This window comes from Anomaloglossus baeobatrachus, chromosome 7, assembly GCF_048569485.1.
Source record: "Anomaloglossus baeobatrachus isolate aAnoBae1 chromosome 7, aAnoBae1.hap1, whole genome shotgun sequence".
Lineage (NCBI taxonomy): Eukaryota > Metazoa > Chordata > Amphibia > Anura > Aromobatidae > Anomaloglossus > Anomaloglossus baeobatrachus.
The window spans coordinates 88025663-88041230 of record NC_134359.1 but is presented as its reverse complement, the minus strand read 5'-3'; positions in this window follow the sequence as shown (position 1 = coordinate 88041230).

Below are 15568 nucleotides of genomic sequence, written 5' to 3'. Positions count from 1 at the left end.
CACCCAACTTTCAAAAAGCTGTAAGGGTCTTCAGTAGAGATGGGTAGTCGAGCTGGGCTATCAGACGGTCACCTCTGTAGCTGAAGTGTCATTATTCGTATGGTCCCAATGTGTATATTAAAAAAAAGTGCACCTTTGTTATAATGTACAAGATGGGGACCATAATGTGGACAAAAAAAACAAAATAGGGAACATGATAGGGGACATTTCTACAATACATACATTATTCTTATCTATAAAATAGGATGACAACAGCTCTCCAGACCTGCATCCCACCACAAAGACCATCCCAGCCCTGAAGAATGAAATTATACTTAGTAACGAAGTGAGGGACTTCATGCCAACCTGTGGTCTCAAGGCATTGACTCTTATAAGAGTCCTGCTCAAGGTGATGGGGTGCAACTGTGGGACCCTATACCAGAGATGATGTCCTCCACCCAACTTTCAAAAAGCTGTAAGGGTCTTCAGTAGAGATGGGTAGTCGAGCTGGGCTATCAGACGGTCACCTCTGTAGCTGAAGTGTCATTATTCGTCTGGTCCCAATGTGTATATTAAAAAAAAGTGCACCTTTGTTATAATGTACAAGATGGGGACCATAATGTGGACAAAAAAAACAAAATAGGGAACATGATAGGGGACATTTCTACAATACATACATTATTCTTATCTATATAATAGGATGACAACAGCTCTCCAGACCTGCATCCCACCACAAAGACCACTCCAGCCCTGAAGAATGAAATCATCCTTAGTGACGAAGTGATAGACTTCGTGCCAACCTGTGGTCTCAAGGCATTGTCTCTTATAAGAGTCCTGCTCAAGGTGATGGGGTGCAACTGTGGGACCCTATACCAGAGATGATGTCCTAAACCCAACTTTCAAAAGCTGTAAGGGTCTTCAGTAGAGATGGGTAGTCGAGCTGGGCTATCAGACGGTCACCTCTGTAGCTGTAGTGTCATTATTCGTATGGTCCCAATGTGTATATTAAAAAAAAGTGCACCTTTGTTATAATGTACAAGATGGGGACCATAATGTGGACAAAAAAAACAAAATAGGGAACATGATAGGGGACATTTCTACAATACATACATTATTCTTATCTATATAATAGGATGACAACAGCTCTCCAGACCTGCATCCCACCACAAAGACCATCCCAGCCCTGAAGAATGAAATTATCCTTAGTAACGAAGTGAGGGACTTCGTGCCAACCTGTGGTCTCAAGGCATTGACTCTTATAAGAGTCCTGCTCAAGGTGATGGGGTGCAACTGTGGGACCCTATACCAGAGATGATGTCCTCCACCCAACTTTCAAAAAGCTGTAAGGGTCTTCAGTAGAGATGGGTAGTCGAGCTGGGCTATCAGACGGTCACCTCTGTAGCTGAAGTGTCATTATTCGTATGGTCCCAATGTGTATATTAAAAAAAAGTGCACCTTTGTTATAATGTACAAGATGGGGACCATAATGTGGACAAAAAAAACAAAATAGGGAACATGATAGGGGACATTTCTACAATACATACATTATTCTTATCTATATAATAGGATGACAACAGCTCTCCAGACCTGCATCCCACCACAAAGACCACTCCAGCCCTGAAGAATGAAATCATCCTTAGTGACGAAGTGAGAGACTTCATGCCAACCTGTGGTCTCAAGGCATTGTCTCTTATAAGAGTCCTGCTCAAGGTGATGGGGTGCAACTGTGGGACCCTATACCAGAGATGATGTCCTCCACCTAACTTTCAAAAAGCTGTAAGGGTCTTCAGTAGAGATGGGTAGTCGAGCTGGGCTATCAGACGGTCACCTCTGTAGCTGTAGTGTCATTATTCGTATGGTCCCAATGTGTATATTAAAAAAAGGTGCACCTTTGTTATAATGTACAAGATGGGGACCATAATGTGGACAAAAAAAACAAAATAGGGAACATGATAGGGGACATTTCTACAATACATACATTATTCTTATCTATATAATAGGATGACAACAGCTCTCCAGACCTGCATCCCACCACAAAGACCACTCCAGCCCTGAAGAATGAAATCATCCTTAGTGACGAAGTGAGAGACTTCGTGCCAACCTGTGGTCTCAAGGCATTGTCTCTTATAAGAGTCCTGCTCAAGGTGATGGGGTGCAACTGTGGGACCCTATACCAGAGATGATGTCCTACACCCAACTTTCAAAAGCTGTAAGGGTCTTCAGTAGAGATGGGTAGTCGAGCTGGGCTATCAGACGGTCACCTCTGCAGCTGTAGTGTCATTATTTGTATGGTCTTAATGTGTATATTAAAAAAAAGTGCACCTTTGTTATAATGTACATGATGGGGACCATAATGTGGACAAAATAACAAAATAGGGAACATGATAGGGGACATTTCTACAATACATACATTATTCTTATCTATATAATAGGATGACAACAGCTCTCCAGACCTGCATCCCACCACAAAGACCATCCCAGCCCTGAAGAATGAAATTATCCTTAGTAACGAAGTGAGGGACTTCGTGCCAACCTGTGGTCTCAAGGCATTGACTCTTATAAGAGTCCTGCTCAAGGTGATGGGGTGCAACTGTGGGACCCTATACTAGAGATGATGTCCTCCACCCAACTTTCAAAAAGCTGTAAGGGTCTTCAGTAGAGATGGGTAGTCGAGCTGGGCTATCAGACGGTCACCTCTGTAGCTGAAGTGTCATTATTCGTATGGTCCCAATGTGTATATTAAAAAAAAGTGCACCTTTGTTATAATGTACAAGATGGGGACCATAATGTGGACAAAAAAAACAAAATAGGGAACATGATAGGGGACATTTCTACAATACATACATTATTCTTATCTATAAAATAGGATGACAACAGCTCTCCAGACCTGCATCCCACCACAAAGACCATCCCAGCCCTGAAGAATGAAATTATACTTAGTAACGAAGTGAGGGACTTCATGCCAACCTGTGGTCTCAAGGCATTGACTCTTATAAGAGTCCTGCTCAAGGTGATGGGGTGCAACTGTGGGACCCTATACCAGAGATGATGTCCTCCACCCAACTTTCAAAAAGCTGTAAGGGTCTTCAGTAGAGATGGGTAGTCGAGCTGGGCTATCAGACGGTCACCTCTGTAGCTGAAGTGTCATTATTCGTCTGGTCCCAATGTGTATATTAAAAAAAAGTGCACCTTTGTTATAATGTACAAGATGGGGACCATAATGTGGACAAAAAAAACAAAATAGGGAACATGATAGGGGACATTTCTACAATACATACATTATTCTTATCTATATAATAGGATGACAACAGCTCTCCAGACCTGCATCCCACCACAAAGACCACTCCAGCCCTGAAGAATGAAATCATCCTTAGTGACGAAGTGATAGACTTCGTGCCAACCTGTGGTCTCAAGGCATTGTCTCTTATAAGAGTCCTGCTCAAGGTGATGGGGTGCAACTGTGGGACCCTATACCAGAGATGATGTCCTAAACCCAACTTTCAAAAGCTGTAAGGGTCTTCAGTAGAGATGGGTAGTCGAGCTGGGCTATCAGACGGTCACCTCTGTAGCTGTAGTGTCATTATTCGTATGGTCCCAATGTGTATATTAAAAAAAAGTGCACCTTTGTTATAATGTACAAGATGGGGACCATAATGTGGACAAAAAAAACAAAATAGGGAACATGATAGGGGACATTTCTACAATACATACATTATTCTTATCTATATAATAGGATGACAACAGCTCTCCAGACCTGCATCCCACCACAAAGACCATCCCAGCCCTGAAGAATGAAATTATCCTTAGTAACGAAGTGAGGGACTTCGTGCCAACCTGTGGTCTCAAGGCATTGACTCTTATAAGAGTCCTGCTCAAGGTGATGGGGTGCAACTGTGGGACCCTATACCAGAGATGATGTCCTCCACCCAACTTTCAAAAAGCTGTAAGGGTCTTCAGTAGAGATGGGTAGTCGAGCTGGGCTATCAGACGGTCACCTCTGTAGCTGAAGTGTCATTATTCGTATGGTCCCAATGTGTATATTAAAAAAAAGTGCACCTTTGTTATAATGTACAAGATGGGGACCATAATGTGGACAAAAAAAACAAAATAGGGAACATGATAGGGGACATTTCTACAATACATACATTATTCTTATCTATATAATAGGATGACAACAGCTCTCCAGACCTGCATCCCACCACAAAGACCACTCCAGCCCTGAAGAATGAAATCATCCTTAGTGACGAAGTGAGAGACTTCATGCCAACCTGTGGTCTCAAGGCATTGTCTCTTATAAGAGTCCTGCTCAAGGTGATGGGGTGCAACTGTGGGACCCTATACCAGAGATGATGTCCTCCACCTAACTTTCAAAAAGCTGTAAGGGTCTTCAGTAGAGATGGGTAGTCGAGCTGGGCTATCAGACGGTCACCTCTGTAGCTGTAGTGTCATTATTCGTATGGTCCCAATGTGTATATTAAAAAAAGGTGCACCTTTGTTATAATGTACAAGATGGGGACCATAATGTGGACAAAAAAAACAAAATAGGGAACATGATAGGGGACATTTCTACAATACATACATTATTCTTATCTATATAATAGGATGACAACAGCTCTCCAGACCTGCATCCCACCACAAAGACCACTCCAGCCCTGAAGAATGAAATCATCCTTAGTGACGAAGTGAGAGACTTCGTGCCAACCTGTGGTCTCAAGGCATTGTCTCTTATAAGAGTCCTGCTCAAGGTGATGGGGTGCAACTGTGGGACCCTATACCAGAGATGATGTCCTACACCCAACTTTCAAAAGCTGTAAGGGTCTTCAGTAGAGATGGGTAGTCGAGCTGGGCTATCAGACGGTCACCTCTGCAGCTGTAGTGTCATTATTTGTATGGTCTTAATGTGTATATTAAAAAAAAGTGCACCTTTGTTATAATGTACATGATGGGGACCATAATGTGGACAAAATAACAAAATAGGGAACATGATAGGGGACATTTCTACAATACATACATTATTCTTATCTATATAATAGGATGACAACAGCTCTCCAGACCTGCATCCCACCACAAAGACCATCCCAGCCCTGAAGAATGAAATTATCCTTAGTAACGAAGTGAGGGACTTCGTGCCAACCTGTGGTCTCAAGGCATTGACTCTTATAAGAGTCCTGCTCAAGGTGATGGGGTGCAACTGTGGGACCCTATACCAGAGATGATGTCCTCCACCCAACTTTCAAAAAGCTGTAAGGGTCTTCAGTAGAGATGGGTAGTCGAGCTGGGCTATCAGACGGTCACCTCTGTAGCTGAAGTGTCATTATTCGTATGGTCCCAATGTGTATATTAAAAAAAAGTGCACCTTTGTTATAATGTACAAGATGGGGACCATAATGTGGACAAAAAAAACAAAATAGGGAACATGATAGGGGACATTTCTACAATACATACATTATTCTTATCTATAAAATAGGATGACAACAGCTCTCCAGACCTGCATCCCACCACAAAGACCATCCCAGCCCTGAAGAATGAAATTATACTTAGTAACGAAGTGAGGGACTTCATGCCAACCTGTGGTCTCAAGGCATTGACTCTTATAAGAGTCCTGCTCAAGGTGATGGGGTGCAACTGTGGGACCCTATACCAGAGATGATGTCCTCCACCCAACTTTCAAAAAGCTGTAAGGGTCTTCAGTAGAGATGGGTAGTCGAGCTGGGCTATCAGACGGTCACCTCTGTAGCTGAAGTGTCATTATTCGTCTGGTCCCAATGTGTATATTAAAAAAAAGTGCACCTTTGTTATAATGTACAAGATGGGGACCATAATGTGGACAAAAAAAACAAAATAGGGAACATGATAGGGGACATTTCTACAATACATACATTATTCTTATCTATATAATAGGATGACAACAGCTCTCCAGACCTGCATCCCACCACAAAGACCACTCCAGCCCTGAAGAATGAAATCATCCTTAGTGACGAAGTGATAGACTTCGTGCCAACCTGTGGTCTCAAGGCATTGTCTCTTATAAGAGTCCTGCTCAAGGTGATGGGGTGCAACTGTGGGACCCTATACCAGAGATGATGTCCTCCACCCAACTTTCAAAAAGCTGTAAGGGTCTTCAGTAGAGATGGGTAGTCGAGCTGGGCTATCAGACGGTCACCTCTGTAGCTGAAGTGTCATTATTCGTATGGTCCCAATGTGTATATTAAAAAAAAGTGCACCTTTGTTATAATGTACAAGATGGGGACCATAATGTGGAAAAAAAAAACAAAATAGGGAACATGATAGGGGACATTTCTACAATACATACATTATTCTTATCTATATAATAGGATGACAACAGCTCTCCAGACCTGCATCCCACCACAAAGACCACTCCAGCCCTGAAGAATGAAATCATCCTTAGTGACGAAGTGAGAGACTTCATGCCAACCTGTGGTCTCAAGGCATTGTCTCTTATAAGAGTCCTGCTCAAGGTGATGGGGTGCAACTGTGGGACCCTATACCAGAGATGATGTCCTCCACCTAACTTTCAAAAAGCTGTAAGGGTCTTCAGTAGAGATGGGTAGTCGAGCTGGGCTATCAGACGGTCACCTCTGTAGCTGTAGTGTCATTATTCGTATGGTCCCAATGTGTATATTAAAAAAAGGTGCACCTTTGTTATAATGTACAAGATGGGGACCATAATGTGGACAAAAAAAACAAAATAGGGAACATGATAGGGGACATTTCTACAATACATACATTATTCTTATCTATATAATAGGATGACAACAGCTCTCCAGACCTGCATCCCACCACAAAGACCACTCCAGCCCTGAAGAATGAAATCATCCTTAGTGACGAAGTGAGAGACTTCGTGCCAACCTGTGGTCTCAAGGCATTGTCTCTTATAAGAGTCCTGCTCAAGGTGATGGGGTGCAACTGTGGGACCCTATACCAGAGATGATGTCCTACACCCAACTTTCAAAAGCTGTAAGGGTCTTCAGTAGAGATGGGTAGTCGAGCTGGGCTATCAGACGGTCACCTCTGCAGCTGTAGTGTCATTATTTGTATGGTCTTAATGTGTATATTAAAAAAAAGTGCACCTTTGTTATAATGTACATGATGGGGACCATAATGTGGACAAAATAACAAAATAGGGAACATGATAGGGGACATTTCTACAATACATACATTATTCTTATCTATATAATAGGATGACAACAGCTCTCCAGACCTGCATCCCACCAAAAAGACCATCCCAGCCCTGAAGAATGAAATTATCCTTAGTAACGAAGTGAGGGACTTCGTGCCAACCTGTGGTCTCAAGGCATTGACTCTTATAAGAGTCCTGCTCAAGGTGATGGGGTGCAACTGTGGGACCCTATACCAGAGATGATGTCCTCCACCCAACTTTCAAAAAGCTGTAAGGGTCTTCAGTAGAGATGGGTAGTCGAGCTGGGCTATCAGACGGTCACCTCTGTAGCTGAAGTGTCATTATTCGTATGGTCCCAATGTGTATATTAAAAAAAAGTGCACCTTTGTTATAATGTACAAGATGGGGACCATAATGTGGACAAAAAAAACAAAATAGGGAACATGATAGGGGACATTTCTACAATACATACATTATTCTTATCTATAAAATAGGATGACAACAGCTCTCCAGACCTGCATCCCACCACAAAGACCATCCCAGCCCTGAAGAATGAAATTATACTTAGTAACGAAGTGAGGGACTTCATGCCAACCTGTGGTCTCAAGGCATTGTCTCTTATAAGAGTCCTGCTCAAGGTGATGGGGTGCAACTGTGGGACCCTATACCAGAGATGATGTCCTAAACCCAACTTTCAAAAGCTGTAAGGGTCTTCAGTAGAGATGGGTAGTCGAGCTGGGCTATCAGACGGTCACCTCTGCAGCTGTAGTGTCATTATTTGTATGGTCTTAATGTGTATATTAAAAAAAAGTGCACCTTTGTTATAATGTACATGATGGGGACCATAATGTGGACAAAATAACAAAATAGGGAACATGATAGGGGACATTTCTACAATACATACATTATTCTTATCTATATAATAGGATGACAACAGCTCTCCAGACCTGCATCCCACCACAAAGACCATCCCAGCCCTGAAGAATGAAATTATCCTTAGTAACGAAGTGAGGGACTTCGTGCCAACCTGTGGTCTCAAGGCATTGACTCTTATAAGAGTCCTGCTCAAGGTGATGGGGTGCAACTGTGGGACCCTATACCAGAGATGATGTCCTCCACCCAACTTTCAAAAAGCTGTAAGGGTCTTCAGTAGAGATGGGTAGTCGAGCTGGGCTATCAGACGGTCACCTCTGTAGCTGAAGTGTCATTATTCGTATGGTCCCAATGTGTATATTAAAAAAAAGTGCACCTTTGTTATAATGTACAAGATGGGGACCATAATGTGGACAAAAAAAACAAAATAGGGAACATGATAGGGGACATTTCTACAATACATACATTATTCTTATCTATATAATAGGATGACAACAGCTCTCCAGACCTGCATCCCACCACAAAGACCATCCCAGCCCTGAAGAATGAAATTATCCTTAGTAACGAAGTGAGGGACTTCGTGCCAACCTGTGGTCTCAAGGCATTGACTCTTATAAGAGTCCTGCTCAAGGTGATGGGGTGCAACTGTGGGACCCTATACCAGAGATGATGTCCTCCACCCAACTTTCAAAAGCTGTAAGGGTCTTCAGTAGAGATGGGTAGTCGAGCTGGGCTATCAGACGGTCACCTCTGTAGCTGTAGTGTCATTATTCGTATGGTCCCAATGTGTATATTAAAAAAAGGTGCACCTTTGTTATAATGTACAAGATGGGGACCATAATGTGGACAAAAAAAACAAAATAGGGAACATGATAGGGGACATTTCTACAATACATACATTATTCTTATCTATATAATAGGATGACAACAGCTCTCCAGACCTGCATCCCACCACAAAGACCATCCCAGCCCTGAAGAATGAAATTATCCTTAGTAACGAAGTGAGGGACTTCGTGCCAACCTGTGGTCTCAAGGCATTGACTCTTATAAGAGTCCTGCTCAAGGTGATGGGGTGCAACTGTGGGACCCTATACCAGAGATGATGTCCTCCACCCAACTTTCAAAAAGCTGTAAGGGTCTTCAGTAGAGATGGGTAGTCGAGCTGGGCTATCAGACGGTCACCTCTGTAGCTGAAGTGTCATTATTCGTATGGTCCCAATGTGTATATTAAAAAAAAGTGCACCTTTGTTATAATGTACAAGATGGGGACCATAATGTGGACAAAAAAAACAAAATAGGGAACATGATAGGGGACATTTCTACAATACATACATTATTCTTATCTATATAATAGGATGACAACAGCTCTCCAGACCTGCATCCCACCACAAAGACCATCCCAGCCCTGAAGAATGAAATTATCCTTAGTAACGAAGTGAGGGACTTCGTGCCAACCTGTGGTCTCAAGGCATTGACTCTTATAAGAGTCCTGCTCAAGGTGATGGGGTGCAACTGTGGGACCCTATACCAGAGATGATGTCCTCCACCCAACTTTCAAAAAGCTGTAAGGGTCTTCAGTAGAGATGGGTAGTCGAGCTGGGCTATCAGACGGTCACCTCTGTAGCTGAAGTGTCATTATTCGTCTGGTCCCAATGTGTATATTAAAAAAAAGTGCACCTTTGTTATAATGTACAAGATGGGGACCATAATGTGGACAAAAAAAACAAAATAGGGAACATGATAGGGGACATTTCTACAATACATACATTATTCTTATCTATATAATAGGATGACAACAGCTCTCCAGACCTGCATCCTACCACAAAGACCACTCCAGCCCTGAAGAATGAAATCATCCTTAGTGACGAAGTGAGAGACTTCGTGCCAACCTGTGGTCTCAAGGCATTGTCTCTTATAAGAGTCCTGCTCAAGGTGATGGGGTGCAACTGTGGGACCCTATACCAGAGATGATGTCCTTCACCCAACTTTCAAAAGCTGTAAGGGTCTTCAGTAGAGATGGGTAGTCGAGCTGGGCTATCAGACGGTCACCTCTGCAGCTGTAGTGTCATTATTTGTATGGTCTTAATGTGCATATTAAAAAAAAGTGCACCTTTGTTATAATGTACATGATGGGGACCATAATGTGGACAAAATAAACAAAATAGGGAACATGATAGGGGACATTTCTACAATACATACATTATTCTTATCTATATAATAGGATGACAACAGCTCTCCAGACCTGCATCCCACCACAAAGACCATCCCAGCCCTGAAGAATGAAATTATCCTTAGTAACGAAGTGAGGGACTTCGTGCCAACCTGTGGTCTCAAGGCATTGACTCTTATAAGAGTCCTGCTCAAGGTGATGGGGTGCAACTGTGGGACCCTATACCAGAGATGATGTCCTCCACCCAACTTTCAAAAAGCTGTAAGGGTCTTCAGTAGAGATGGGTAGTCGAGCTGGGCTATCAGACGGTCACCTCTGTAGCTGTAGTGTCATTATTCGTATGGTCCCAATGTGTATATTAAAAAAAAGTGCACCTTTGTTATAATGTACAAGATGGGGACCATAATGTGGACAAAAAAAACAAAATAGGGAACATGATAGGGGACATTTCTACAATACATACATTATTCTTATCTATATAATAGGATGACAACAGCTCTCCAGACCTGCATCCCACCACAAAGACCATCCCAGCCCTGAAGAATGAAATTATCCTTAGTAACGAAGTGAGGGACTTCGTGCCAACCTGTGGTCTCAAGGCATTGACTCTTATAAGAGTCCTGCTCAAGGTGATGGGGTGCAACTGTGGGACCCTATACCAGAGATGATGTCCTCCACCCAACTTTCAAAAAGCTGTAAGGGTCTTCAGTAGAGATGGGTAGACGAGCTGGGCTATCAGACGGTCACCTCTGTAGCTGAAGTGTCATTATTCGTCTGGTCCCAATGTGTATATTAAAAAAAGTGCACCTTTGTTATAATGTACAAGATGGGGACCATAATGTGGACAAAAAAAACAAAATAGGGAACATGATAGGGGACATTTCTACAATACATACATTATTCTTATCTATATAATAGGATGACAACAGCTCTCCAGACCTGCATCCCACCACAAAGACCACTCCAGCCCTGAAGAATGAAATCATCCTTAGTGACGAAGTGGGAGACTTCGTGCCAACCTGTGGTCTCAAGGCATTGTCTCTTATAAGAGTCCTGCTCAAGGTGATGGGGTGCAACTGTGGGACCCTATACCAGAGATGATGTCCTACACCCAACTTTCAAAAGCTGTAAGGGTCTTCAGTAGAGATGGGTAGTCGAGCTGGGCTATCAGACGGTCACCTCTGTAGCTGTAGTGTCATTATTCGTATGGTCCCAATGTGTATATTAAAAAAAAGTGCACCTTTGTTATAATGTACAAGATGGGGACCATAATGTGGACAAAAAAAACAAAATAGGGAACATGATAGGGGACATTTCTACAATACATACATTATTCTTATCTATATAATAGGATGACAACAGCTCTCCAGACCTGCATCCCACCACAAAGACCATCCCAGCCCTGAAGAATGAAATTATCCTTAGTAACGAAGTGAGGGACTTCGTGCCAACCTGTGGTCTCAAGGCATTGACTCTTATAAGAGTCCTGCTCAAGGTGATGGGGTGCAACTGTGGGACCCTATACCAGAGATGATGTCCTCCACCCAACTTTCAAAAAGCTGTAAGGGTCTTCAGTAGAGATGGGTAGTCGAGCTGGGCTATCAGACGGTCACCTCTGTTGCTGAAGTGTCATTATTCGTATGGTCCCAATGTGTATATTAAAAAAAAGTGCACCTTTGTTATAATGTACAAGATGGGGACCATAATGTGGACAAAAAAAACAAAATAGGGAACATGATAGGGGACATTTCTACAATACATACATTATTCTTATCTATATAATAGGATGACAACAGCTCTCCAGACCTGCATCCCACCACAAAGACCACTCCAGCCCTGAAGAATGAAATCATCCTTAGTGACGAAGTGAGAGACTTCGTGCCAACCTGTGGTCTCAAGGCATTGTCTCTTATAAGAGTCCTGCTCAAGGTGATGGGGTGCAACTGTGGGACCCTATACCAGAGATGATGTTCTCCACCTAACTTTCAAAAAGCTGTAAGGGTCTTCAGTAGAGATGGGTAGTCGAGCTGGGCTATCAGACGGTCACCTCTGTAGCTGTAGTGTCATTATTCGTATGGTCCCAATGTGTATATTAAAAAAAGGTGCACCTTTGTTATAATGTACAAGATGGGGACCATAATGTGGACAAAAAAAACAAAATAGGGAACATGATAGGGGACATTTCTACAATACATACATTATTCTTATCTATATAATAGGATGACAACAGCTCTCCAGACCTGCATCCCACCACAAAGACCACTCCAGCCCTGAAGAATGAAATCATCCTTAGTGACGAAGTGAGAGACTTCGTGCCAACCTGTGGTCTCAAGGCATTGTCTCTTATAAGAGTCCTGCTCAAGGTGATGGGGTGCAACTGTGGGACCCTATACCAGAGATGATGTCCTACACCCAACTTTCAAAAGCTGTAAGGGTCTTCAGTAGAGATGGGTAGTCGAGCTGGGCTATCAGACGGTCACCTCTGCAGCTGTAGTGTCATTATTTGTATGGTCTTAATGTGTATATTAAAAAAAAGTGCACCTTTGTTATAATGTACATGATGTAGACCATAATGTGGACAAAATAACAAAATAGGGAACATGATAGGGGACATTTCTACAATACATACATTATTCTTATCTATATAATAGGATGACAACAGCTCTCCAGACCTGCATCCCACCACAAAGACCATCCCAGCCCTGAAGAATGAAATTATCCTTAGTAACGAAGTGAGGGACTTCGTGCCAACCTGTGGTCTCAAGGCATTGACTCTTATAAGAGTCCTGCTCAAGGTGATGGGGTGCAACTGTGGGACCCTATACCAGAGATGATGTCCTCCACCCAACTTTCAAAAAGCTGTAAGGGTCTTCAGTAGAGATGGGTAGTCGAGCTGGGCTATCAGACGGTCACCTCTGTAGCTGAAGTGTCATTATTCGTATGGTCCCAATGTGTATATTAAAAAAAAGTGCACCTTTGTTATAATGTACAAGATGGGGACCATAATGTGGACAAAAAAAACAAAATAGGGAACATGATAGGGGACATTTCTACAATACATACATTATTCTTATTTATATAATAGGATGACAACAGCTCTCCAGACCTGCATCCCACCAAAAAGACCATCCCAGCCCTGAAGAATGAAATTATCCTTAGTAACGAAGTGAGGGACTTCGTGCCAACCTGTGGTCTCAAGGCATTGACTCTTATAAGAGTCCTGCTCAAGGTGATGGGGTGCAACTGTGGGACCCTATACCAGAGATGATGTCCTCCACCCAACTTTCAAAAAGCTGTAAGGGTCTTCAGTAGAGATGGGTAGTCGAGCTGGGCTATCAGACGGTCACCTCTGTAGCTGTAGTGTCATTATTCGTATGGTCCCAATGTGTATATTAAAAAAAGGTGCACCTTTGTTATAATGTACAAGATGGGGACCATAATGTGGACAAAAAAAACAAAATAGGGAACATGATAGGGGACATTTCTACAATACATACATTATTCTTATCTATATAATAGGATGACAACAGCTCTCCAGACCTGCATCCCACCACAAAGACCACTCCAGCCCTGAAGAATGAAATCATCCTTAGTGACGAAGTGAGAGACTTCGTGCCAACCTGTGGTCTCAAGGCATTGTCTCTTATAAGAGTCCTGCTCAAGGTGATGGGGTGCAACTGTGGGACCCTATACCAGAGATGATGTCCTACACCCAACTTTCAAAAGCTGTAAGGGTCTTCAGTAGAGATGGGTAGTCGAGCTGGGCTATCAGACGGTCACCTCTGCAGCTGTAGTGTCATTATTTGTATGGTCTTAATGTGTATATTAAAAAAAAGTGCACCTTTGTTATAATGTACATGATGTAGACCATAATGTGGACAAAATAACAAAATAGGGAACATGATAGGGGACATTTCTACAATACATACATTATTCTTATCTATATAATAGGATGACAACAGCTCTCCAGACCTGCATCCCACCACAAAGACCATCCCAGCCCTGAAGAATGAAATTATCCTTAGTAACGAAGTGAGGGACTTCGTGCCAACCTGTGGTCTCAAGGCATTGACTCTTATAAGAGTCCTGCTCAAGGTGATGGGGTGCAACTGTGGGACCCTATACCAGAGATGATGTCCTCCACCCAACTTTCAAAAAGCTGTAAGGGTCTTCAGTAGAGATGGGTAGTCGAGCTGGGCTATCAGACGGTCACCTCTGTAGCTGAAGTGTCATTATTCGTATGGTCCCAATGTGTATATTAAAAAAAAGTGCACCTTTGTTATAATGTACAAGATGGGGACCATAATGTGGACAAAAAAAACAAAATAGGGAACATGATAGGGGACATTTCTACAATACATACATTATTCTTATTTATATAATAGGATGACAACAGCTCTCCAGACCTGCATCCCACCAAAAAGACCATCCCAGCCCTGAAGAATGAAATTATCCTTAGTAACGAAGTGAGGGACTTCGTGCCAACCTGTGGTCTCAAGGCATTGACTCTTATAAGAGTCCTGCTCAAGGTGATGGGGTGCAACTGTGGGACCCTATACCAGAGATGATGTCCTCCACCCAACTTTCAAAAAGCTGTAAGGGTCTTCAGTAGAGATGGGTAGTCGAGCTGGGCTATCAGACGGTCACCTCTGTAGCTGTAGTGTCATTATTCGTATGGTCCCAATGTGTATATTAAAAAAAAGTGCACCTTTGTTATAATGTACAAGATGGGGACCATAATGTGGACAAAAAAAACAAAATAGGGAACATGATAGGGGACATTTCTACAATACATACATTATTCTTAGCTATATAATAGGATGACAACAGCTCTCCAGACCTGCATCCCACCACAAAGACCATCCCAGCCCTGAAGAATGAAATTATCCTTAGTAACGAAGTGAGGGACTTCGTGCCAACCTGTGGTCTCAAGGCATTGACTCTTATAAGAGTCCTGCTCAAGGTGATGGGGTGCAACTGTGGGACCCTATACCAGAGATGATGTCCTCCACCTAACTTTCAAAAAGCTGTAAGGGTCTTCAGTAGAGATGGGTAGTCGAGCTGGGCTATCAGACGGTCACCTCTGCAGCTGTAGTGTCATTATTTGTATGGTCTTAATGTGTATATTAAAAAAAAGTGCACCTTTGTTATAATGTACATGATGGGGACCATAATGTGGACAAAATAACAAAATAGGGAACATGATAGGGGACATTTCTACAATACATACATTATTCTTATCTATATAATAGGATGACAACAGCTCTCCAGACCTGCATCCCACCACAAAGACCATCCCAGCCCTGAAGAATGAAATTATCCTTAGTGACGAAGTGAGGGACTTCGTGCCAACCTGTGGTCTCAAGGCATTGACTCTTATAAGAGTCCTGCTCAAGGTGATGGGG